At 37.9% G+C, this 10,016-nt stretch overlaps 1 long non-coding RNA gene across 2 annotated transcripts; it reads left to right on the forward strand.

Annotated features, from left to right (window-relative positions):
* Positions 1-551: 551 nt before the first annotated feature.
* Positions 552-8,102, forward strand: LOC113614428 (uncharacterized). 2 transcript variants are annotated; one of them, XR_003430620.1, is made up of 2 exons: positions 552-4,362; positions 7,528-8,102. It is a non-coding gene; the product is annotated as an uncharacterized LOC113614428 (long non-coding RNA). The 2 variants fall into 2 exon arrangements; XR_003430619.1 differs by having other exon boundaries at positions 552-4,348.
* The last annotated feature ends 1,914 nt before the right edge of the window (positions 8,103-10,016 follow it).

Raw genomic sequence — 10,016 nt, forward strand, 5'->3', positions numbered from 1 at the left:
ATCATGTGGTTGAGGTCAAAGAGAGGACCAATGATGGTGACAATATTGCCTTTCCAGTGTTGAAAGAAGTACTCCCTGGTAATCATGCACCCTGTATGGCCAAATCTGTTTATTTTGACTTTCATCATCATGTCTTAGTGGAAAAGAACTTTCTCTTAAGGAGGCAAGATAGCAACATGATTCTATGTACCTAGTCTCTCCTTTCTCACATTTTCAATGAAGTAACCAAAGAGGAATTCATCTATATTAGCACTAGAACCTGGGGGTGGGTGTCAACACATGCACATGAAGAAATCTCTTAGATATATTGTGCAGACAGAACCATTGAGTATTGACATGAGATCCTCAGAGTAAACATAGTGGAGAGAATGAAAACGTGATGAAAAAAGTTCTCAAGGGCTTCCCTGGTGGTGCAGTGGTTGAGAGTCCACCTGCCGATGCAGGGGACACGGGTTCATGCCCCAGTCTGGGAAGATCCCACATGCCGTGGAGAGGCTAGGCCCGTGAGCCATGGCCGCTGAGCCTGCGCGTCCGTAGCCTGTGCTCCACAATGGGAGAGGCCACAACAGTGAGAGGCCTGCGTACCGCAAGAAAAAAAAAAGTTTCCAAGGCCAAAGCATTCAACCCCTAGTGGTTCATAGGAAATGTGTTTTACTTGTCTATTGAGTATCAGCTGAAAATTTTTAACCAGGGGTGTAATGGATATTTTTAACAGATTGAGAGACCAGTTATAAAACTTGGACTAGTAGAAATTTCTACGAATACTTGGTAGTAGAAATGGAATAAAATGGATGAATTTCCCAAATATATTGACAGTACAATGATAGGATTTAGTATTGGATTGAATGTTGAAAGTAGCTGTCTCTGGGTGATGGATTAAAGGATGATTTTTAGCCACCTCTTTTTTCTTTTATACATTTTACAGTTTTTCTAACTGAACATTATTTCCATAATTTTTAAAAACTTTAAAAAAAATTTTCTTGAATACACCAAAAATGGATAACTAAATTATGTACAAGGCAGTTCCTAGAGAAACAACTTCCAAAGAATAAAAGTCCATAAGAGAAAAGCAAAACAGAAGAAACAAAGCAAGACTAGCAGATGGTAGGAATCTCTGTATCTCTGTATTTGGCTAGGCTGTTGTCAGAGTTTTTCTTCAGCAATGGAATGCTTTTCTTCTAATAAAATCTACACAGAGGCCCTGTATGTAACAGAAATCACAAGAGTACTATTCTGATTGAAGGGTTAGTAGACCCTGAGCCCCAACTACTTTACTTATGCTTGAGGTCACCCTCCCCTATTTCTCCCCTTCTCCAGGAACAAAAGACAAGGCAGTGTCTTTTGAGAGTGATATCAACAATGGTTGGCTTTTTCTTTTTTGTTTCCTTGGCTTTAGGGATTTAAGCAGAGGCAGGTCTCTTTGATGTAAGTGATATACGGGTGACAGACAAAGCTGAGTGGAAGCCTGATTTCAAACTTTCATTGATCACAGCAATTATTGTGCACTGGATAGAAAAATGTATTTTGAAGGCAGTGCAGCACTGACTAGAAAATGCCTTAGATAGGACAACATTTTAGATGGAAAAACAAGAAAAAGAAATCTTTTATTTTTCAAGGAAAGAAAAGGCAAATGAGAGATGAGACCATGACTTACAAACAAAATGTTTGCACCAGGTTGGGCTTCCACCATATGTTTCTTTGATCTTCTGTGTGTACCTGGACACTTAAACAAGTCACAGTGCTAAGGGAGCAGGGCCAATCCAGCGAAGGTAAGTGAGCTGGGCCATATGATCCACAAGCAGTCACTGCCCCTTGTCTGTTACCACTCAGACAATGAAGGAATGTAATTGTTCCTACCAAATTGAGTTTGCAACACAGCTCTAACAGTTTATGAATCAAGGTTGGCAAACCATACCTTTTAGACCAATTTATCTGGGAAGAAGTTTAATGAAAAACAAGTTTATGAGGTAATTGGTTAAGAATGCATTTTTTTTCACCCCTCACTCCTCTTCCTCTTCATCCTTATGGTTTCTGTGGCAGCTGCCTTGTTCTCTTAATAGTGTGCCCTTGTGGTCGAAGATGAAACAATAGGACTGAGCATAGACCCAAGTTAGACCAGTTCAACACCTTATCCTGAATTCTAACTGATTTCTCCAGGGATGGTGATCTAATTCATGATAGGCCTGTTAGTAACTCACAAGGGTTTCTGGATTTGAAACCAAGAACATCAATTAGTTATTTTCTTGCAACTAAAGAGATAAGCATTAAAACTTCATCTCATTCTACAGTAGCTGGATGGATTAAACAAAATTTGGTACATTCACACAATGGAATAATATACCTCTGTAACAAGGAAGAAACTAGTGATACATACATCAACTTGAGTTAATCACAAAGACACTATGGCAATTGAAGGAAGCCAGTTCTCCAAATTTACATACTGTATGATTCTGCTTATATTACATTCTCAAAAAGACAAAACTATAGTGATGGAGAACATATCAGTGGTTGCCAGGGGTTATGGATGGGGGCAAAGTGTGACTGAAAAGGGATAGCATGTGATAGTTTGGGAAGTTATGAAACCGTTCTGTATCCTGATGTGATAGTGGTTACACAAATTTATATGTGCATTAAAATTCACAAAATTCATAAGTATTTTTCAAAAGAAAAAAGTTCATTTTGCTATGATACTTTTAAAAATTAAAAAAAATTAAATTATTACAAAGAAACTCTCTCACCTGCAAGGAGAAAGCAGAGATGGCTGATCTACAGAAGATAGAAAGTAGAGGCTACAACTGGTGAGGGGAGAGAAGATATGAGAGATGAACCAGGGCACTTTGAGGCCCTGCTTTTCCAGCAGGTGTGTTCTCATTCTTGGGTTCCATGAGACAATCTTATATTCCTCTTTTGTGTTTAAGCTAGTTCATCTAGGCTATTTCATTTGCAATCCAGAATCCTAATTTCTTAGGGACTGTCTGGTTAAATTTTGCATTAGCTGTTCTGGAGCTGGAGAGTAGCTTTACTCTCTATAAGTGTAGTAGTGAATGGAGAGCTACTTTACAGATAATGTCACCTCAGTATTTAAAGGTGACATTACTACTTGGATAATAAAACCCACATTCCCAATTGCTGACCCACTAAGTCCTAACCCTTTCCAAAAAGTCTCTCTCCCTAAGGTTGGCACACAACACCGGAAGTGCTCATTAAATCTAAGAAAATTAAGTGATATTTATTGTTTTACACAGTTTAGTTGACTATATGGTGGTAATTTTCACAAAACATGCCAAGAAAATTCCATGTTACTACATTGTTGGTGGAGTTTCCTTCCAAGGTGAAGGTTGAGGTGAGTGAAATCCAGAATACTTAGAGACCAGACATTCTTTTTGTCTAATCCCTAGAGTGACAAATACCTGGCATCTCCAACAAGATTATTTTTTTTTCTCATGGAGATCTGTTCTATCTAATTCCACTAGGCAAATGCAGTGAGCATCTCCTTTATTCAGGACTGCAGTTTTCCTTGCTAGCAAAAGGAATAAAAGAGGGAACTATGCTAGGGACATTCATTCATATGATTACATCAACCATTAATAATGTTTTATTTCTCTCAGTGTGGCCAGCACTTTGCTTTAGTTTAGGAAACTAAAACTAGGATCAAGGAGATCACAACCATACAGGGAAATAGACTCTCCAATAAATATTTACATACTCGCAGCAGATCAATATTCCAAAATGACATCCAGGAAGAAGTGAAGAATTGAGGGTGGTGCAGGGCAACTTCTGGGAGAAAGTGACACATGGGTTTTAAAGGATGAGAAGGAGTTTGCCATGCTTCCAAGTGGGGAAGCTGTATATACTGAGAGAACACATGCAATGCAAGGGGGCATGAAAATAGGCAGTGGATTTGGAGGCTCAAAGGAGTCTGATACATGGAGAGAGGGGAGTTGAAGAGACCAGAGGGTTCAAGGTAAAAAGCTTGGACTTTTTATCCTGAAGGAGATGAGCAACTGGGTGGAGTTTTAGATAGGCAAATGACATACACAGATTTGCAATTTAGAAATGTCATTTTGGTGGCAGTGTGGATGGCTGATGAAAATAGGGCTGAATCTAATGGGAGGAAGATAAATTGGAAGTCCTAGACTATAATCCAGGTGAAAGAATCCAGTGGTAGTATTGGCAAAATTGGGAGGATAAATTTAGAAGACAGAATTGATAATGTGTGGTGACCAATACTGTGTAGAGTTGGAAAAGAAAGAGACTAGGATGCTGCTCACATTTATGATTTGGCATTACAGGTGGACAGGGAATGATGGTGTTAAGGAACAAGAGGAAAGACAGAAGGAGGAACAAGGTGGGTAAGTTTAGGTGGGTATGAGAAACACTGAATTCAAGAGGGAAGCTCTCTCTTTCAAGACAAATAAATCAGTAGGGAGGTCTGCCATTGGAATCAGAATTTTATTTTGTCAACAGAGCAGTGCCCTGCACCATGTTTTATCTCTTGAAATTCATGTAGAAGAAACGAAGAGAGGCAGGATGAGGAACCCAGGGAATTTTTAACAGACTGAAAATTAAAGCTTTATCATCTTAAACACTCCTGGACAGCTAGTGAAAGGTGAAGCCACTCTGATTATGAGCAGCACACAAAGGTGAACACAAACTACTAAAAGAGGCTGATTATGCCCAGCTCAATGCAGCGATTTTCAAACTCAGCAATCTAACCACCCCCTGTGCATAAGATTAGATTTGGGAAAAGTTCAAAACATTTCAGAAACAGCAGAAAAGGCAAAGGTTCTCTTGACTATGAAATTTGCTCTTGGTCACCAAGATTTCGTGTAACATTAAGATCACTGTTTTAATATGAAATTTAACTTTTTACTAGAAAAAATGGGAAAGATAGGCTTTGTTAATGCCTTATTGCTCCTATTATAAACCAAAAGACAGGGACAGCAATTCTGATAGATGGAGAAATAAATGTTTTATTTTAAATGTTGATGTTGCAAAACAGAATTCATGATTTAAAGGCAAGCATCACTAATTTATATTCTTAGGATTTATGTTATACCTCTCTTAAACAGTCTCAACTAATTAGCAAATAAAGCAATATACCTCACTTTCTTTGTAAAACACTCTGACCCACACTCAGTCTGCTCAGTTACTCTGTAAAATGTCCCCTCCCATTGAGTTGTGTACTTACAACTTACAACAATGAGTATTTCTTCCTCATCTAATTCCACTTGTTATGTTATATGCGCTATAATTAAATATTCCATAAATTGACAAGTGTGACTTCATAAAGAAAATGTTTAATGCTTTAGAAAGATTCAGGACAAAGCTGCTTAATAAAAAAGAAGAAGAAGAAGAATTAGGTTGACAGAAACAACTATAAATAACCAAAAGGAAAAGTGAATCTCTAGAGAGAATATATATATAGATTCTTCGCAAGCATTTTTTGGCCTTCATTCCACTTTATAGAAGCTGAAAACTGGGAATTGCAGGTGCTTCATTCCAAGTATGAACTCAGCAAGAAATACCATGTAAAACTCTAATCACTAGACCTAAGTTTTTGAAAAGCCATAATTTTATATCAAAGATTGTCATGTGAATATATTTATTTTTTGAGTTAACACAAAATGTTTGGTAATTTTACATAAAATATGCCCTTTTGTTCTTCACCTTAATCAACATTTTGATTCTTGTCTACCTGCTGGTCCCATGACAACTATTGAGAGAGCACCTGCTAAATACTTTGCCCATTGGCTCATATAGCTTCAGTTATCATCAGAATACTGTCTCCAATCTCCTAACTTAAGACCCATTTATCAAATAGCTTATTGGCTACTTCCCTTTGTATATTTAGGGTATTAAAATAATAAACATAATATACCAAACATATACCAAAACATATTCACTCCCCACCCTCCACCTCAAAACTTCTCCCCATCCTGTGTCTCTTATCTCAGTAGACCCAACACTGTCCACATGAAGACTTCATCTCTGAATTCTTCCTAGCCCACTGTCACTAATCAATTCCTGAAGGTTGTGTGTGTATGAGAGAGAGAGGACTCCAAAATAATTTACATCTACCACACTACCACTTTTTTATTCAGGGCCAATTTAAACTCTCCTGGATTATGGCAACAAGTTCCTAATTGATCCTTCTGCTTCAATCCTGTTCCAATTCAATCATTCTCTTTTCCACAAAGTGACCTTTCAAAAATGTAAGTGTGATCATGTTAATCCTTTGATGAATATCTTGATAAAAATTATATGGTTTCCCTTTGTTCTTATAATAAAGTCTAAACTCCTCAACGTGGTTATAAGACCCCACAAGATCTATACTCTAATTGTGGCTCCAGCCTCAGATATTACTACTCCCCTTTCACATTCTAAACACCAGCTAGAATAAACTTCTTCCCTTCTAGGAACATACGAGGCTCCCTCTTGTCTCCTGGGCTTTGAATAGATCCTTCCTTCTTGGTGCACCTTCCTGCCCTCTCCACCCCATCTCCCCCCAAAACATCTTCTCCTGGATTACTTCCACTCATCCTATAACTCTCATCCTATAACAGGCATCACATCCACAAAACACCTTTAGCACGAACCCGCGTCCCCTGCACCGTCAGGCACACTCTCAACCACTGCGCTACCAGGGAAGCCCCAGACTTCCTTTTCAATTCAGTACTCCATCTGTTCCTACAGGGAAGTTTTGTTCTTTTTATTTTGAATAAAAAAGAAAGCTGGCATTTAATCCTGCTTCTTGCTTGCTTCTATTTGACAGCAAGTTTATGAAAATTGTCCCTTTTTTTCCCCTGGCTACTAGAAAAGTCCAAGCTAAAGTCAATGCTCAGTCAAAATAACCAGATTTTCTTGGGCATTTAGTAAATTTGTTTCCTGTTCCCTCTCCTTATTTCAAACTATTTTTATTTCTACTTTAACAACTGTACTGCAATTGTTTCTATTCTTGAAAGCTGCCTTAAACTTTCTGGAAGTTTTATGTCGATATAAATTATGAATAAATAGAACTCCTGTGTCCATTTTCTCCCACACAGCAATCTCTTAACCTTTGCCCTTACTATAGTCACATTGCCTCCTCCTTTGGCCTTTCCACAGTCTCCATAATTATCCTTTGTTACTGTTCGCTGCAGGCACCAACATACTCCTGGAACCTCTCATTCCCTTCATTTTCTCCTTGATTTCCACTTGCTGGCCTTGAAACTGGTTCCCATGCCTGCCCTGACCCCTAAGTTTAGTGTTCATTGTTCTTCCCTGGCTCTGATGCCTCAACCCTGTGTCCCAGATCTTGGCCACCATGACACCCATTCCACTTGAGTGGAATCAGAGTCACCTTTCTTTCCACAAAGGATTCCCCAAGAGAAATTGAGAACTTAGTTGAGGGGACCTAAGAAGGACTTAGTTCAAAGATCTTACACCTTGGTCCCAAACTCCAAGCAATAAAATAACTAAGGTTTCCCTTTGGATGCTGAAGAAAAAGAGGTGAAAAGTTGTGCTGAGTTTTTGTCTCTTCCAAAGATCAGGATTGAAGAATATGAGAAAGACATGGAGAAGATGAAGAACATAATTCCATTTGATAAGATGACCATTGAGGACTTGAATGAAATCTTCCCAGAAACCAAATTAGGCAAGAAGAAGTACCCCTACCAGCCTCACAAGCCAACTGAAAATTTATAAACTCAACCCTGAGAGAAAGCTCTGGCCTTCGAATTATAAACTCTGCACATTAAAAAATAATTATATACTGCAAATAGTCATTTAAAATAATTTCAAAGAGACAGAAAGCCTGGATCAGATGGGCATTTTCTGTTAATCTTGGATGATAGATTTCTGTCTTATAAGATTCTCTCATATAAGAGAACACCTTAGTTACCCACAAAAGGCTCTGGTAAACAATAAATAATCCAGTGTGTTGGTGCAGGGAGCATCAATAAAACATTAAAGTGAGCATTACTGGTAACTAGAATGTACTTTGGTAAGGCCTCCCTTTGTATGAAGAATATTATGAGCACATGCTGTTCCACAAACAGCAATGAGGTGTTCTACTTTAAGAAAAGATTATTAATAAATGTGTGTTATTTTGAATGTGTATTTATCTGGCTTTCCGGCGCCATTGAGTCTTCATTCTCCCTAAGACTGAACACTTGAGGGATATGGACGTAGCTCCATGGCTATTTTTCCCCAGCTGCCAGTGATCTCTTCATCCTTGGAAGTTCTAGCACATTGTATCTTTCAGTTTTACTCTTTTCATATTATACTTTGCAAAGCAGCCATTATGTACTTTCTTATCTCCTCTGGCAGACTCAGGTAGAGGACACAATTCTCTTGCTGTCTTGAACATACTAAATACTCAGTAAATATTTGTTGAAATGATGCCAGTGGAATCTCCAAAATCTATCCCAGTGAATCTCAGGGGTAAAAAAAAAAATGGATGCTTTATAAACATTCTACTCTTTCATATATTTTTCTCATGTTAACAGAATCTTCAGATACAACCAGATGTTATTTTACTTATTTGTTCATTTTCACCAAAATAAGACATTTTCCCTCTATTGGCAACTAAAACAGCCTGGCAGAAAATAACTCACAATAATACAATTAGTATTACATCCTTGTATAGCAATAGCAACAACACCAAAATTGCCTCTGAATTTCAGAAGAGCTTTTGGATGCTAAAAGTTAACATTTAGTCACAATGCATGTGTACTGAGCACATACTAAGGAAAGGCATTGTGTTAGGAATATTGAAAAGAAATTTTTTTTTTTACCTCATAGAACTTGGAATCTAGTGGAGGACACAGACAATAAGATATTACCTGTCAAATATCCTTTAAGTACTCAATGCATAAGAGAGGTTAAACTCAATTAACAAATTGCCTGCCTCTCCATTTGCCATATGTCAAGGTTGATCCTAGGGGTTCTGTTTCATATCCAACCAGGAAACACCAGCATTCTTGCATTCTTCACACATTCAATGTTAGGCAAAAGGGAAGAGTTGGGCATCCTGCATGTCAAGATCTTTAGCAACACCTGCTGCCTTCCTGGTCTCCAGAGAAGTATTGCATATGGTCCCCATCACCTAGAAGGAACCAATTATTGAGAGCTGCAGGCATCTTGGGAAAAGGGACATTGTGGGTCATTGCACCCACATGCAAGTTGGTTCAGGAAGTTCAAAAACTGCTCACATATCTGGAGAGAACCTCCAAAAGTAGCCTTGGATTTTCATGTTTTTATATTCATACTGTTCATAGATAATTTTGAATTGTAGGGTCTATTCTAGTATGGACCCAAATTTCTGAGAAAGCCTCAGGTATTGCATGTACTGGTATTTCTTCCAAGCCCTGGAACACTACTAAGAACTCACTCCAAATTGCAGGGATTTTAAAATTAATTTTTATTGGAGTATGGTTGCCTTACAATGTTGTGTTATTTTCTGTTGTACAGCAAAATGAATCAGCTACACGTATACATATATACCCTTTTGTATTTCCTTCCCATTTAGGTCACCACAGTACATTAAGTAGAGTTCCCTGTGCTATACAGTATGTTCTCATTAGTTGTCTATTTTATACATAGTATCAAAAGCATATATGTGTCAATCTCAATCTCCCAATTCCCAAATTTCAGTTTTAATCTGTGTTTTACATTCTGTTTTAATGACTTAAAGAGATGTTTTCCAAACTGTGTTTTATGGACCTCTAGTTCCAAGGTGTAGTAATTGGTGATCTCAAATTGGACATAATTTGAGAAATGTTGTATTAAGAGATATTGGTCTATTTAGTGAATAGTTTCTAGAGTGAGGACATCATTTTGAACTCTAAGAGCTGTATCTGCAACAAATGACTGGTCACCAAGGTTACCACTGTGTGCAAATTACGGAAAACATAATAGGGAGATGGATTGTTAGTCGGAGGAAGGAAATTTCATTTGAATTAAGAGGCAGGTGGAGATAAATATTCTGTTTGGTAAGGAAGTCACAGGGCTTATATGGCTGACATAAAACACAA

Source organism: Aethalodelphis obliquidens, unplaced genomic scaffold, assembly GCF_003676395.1.
Source record: "Aethalodelphis obliquidens isolate GAN/ISIS:26980383/991018 unplaced genomic scaffold, ASM367639v1 scaffold96, whole genome shotgun sequence".
In the NCBI taxonomy this organism is placed as follows: domain Eukaryota; kingdom Metazoa; phylum Chordata; class Mammalia; order Artiodactyla; family Delphinidae; genus Aethalodelphis; species Aethalodelphis obliquidens.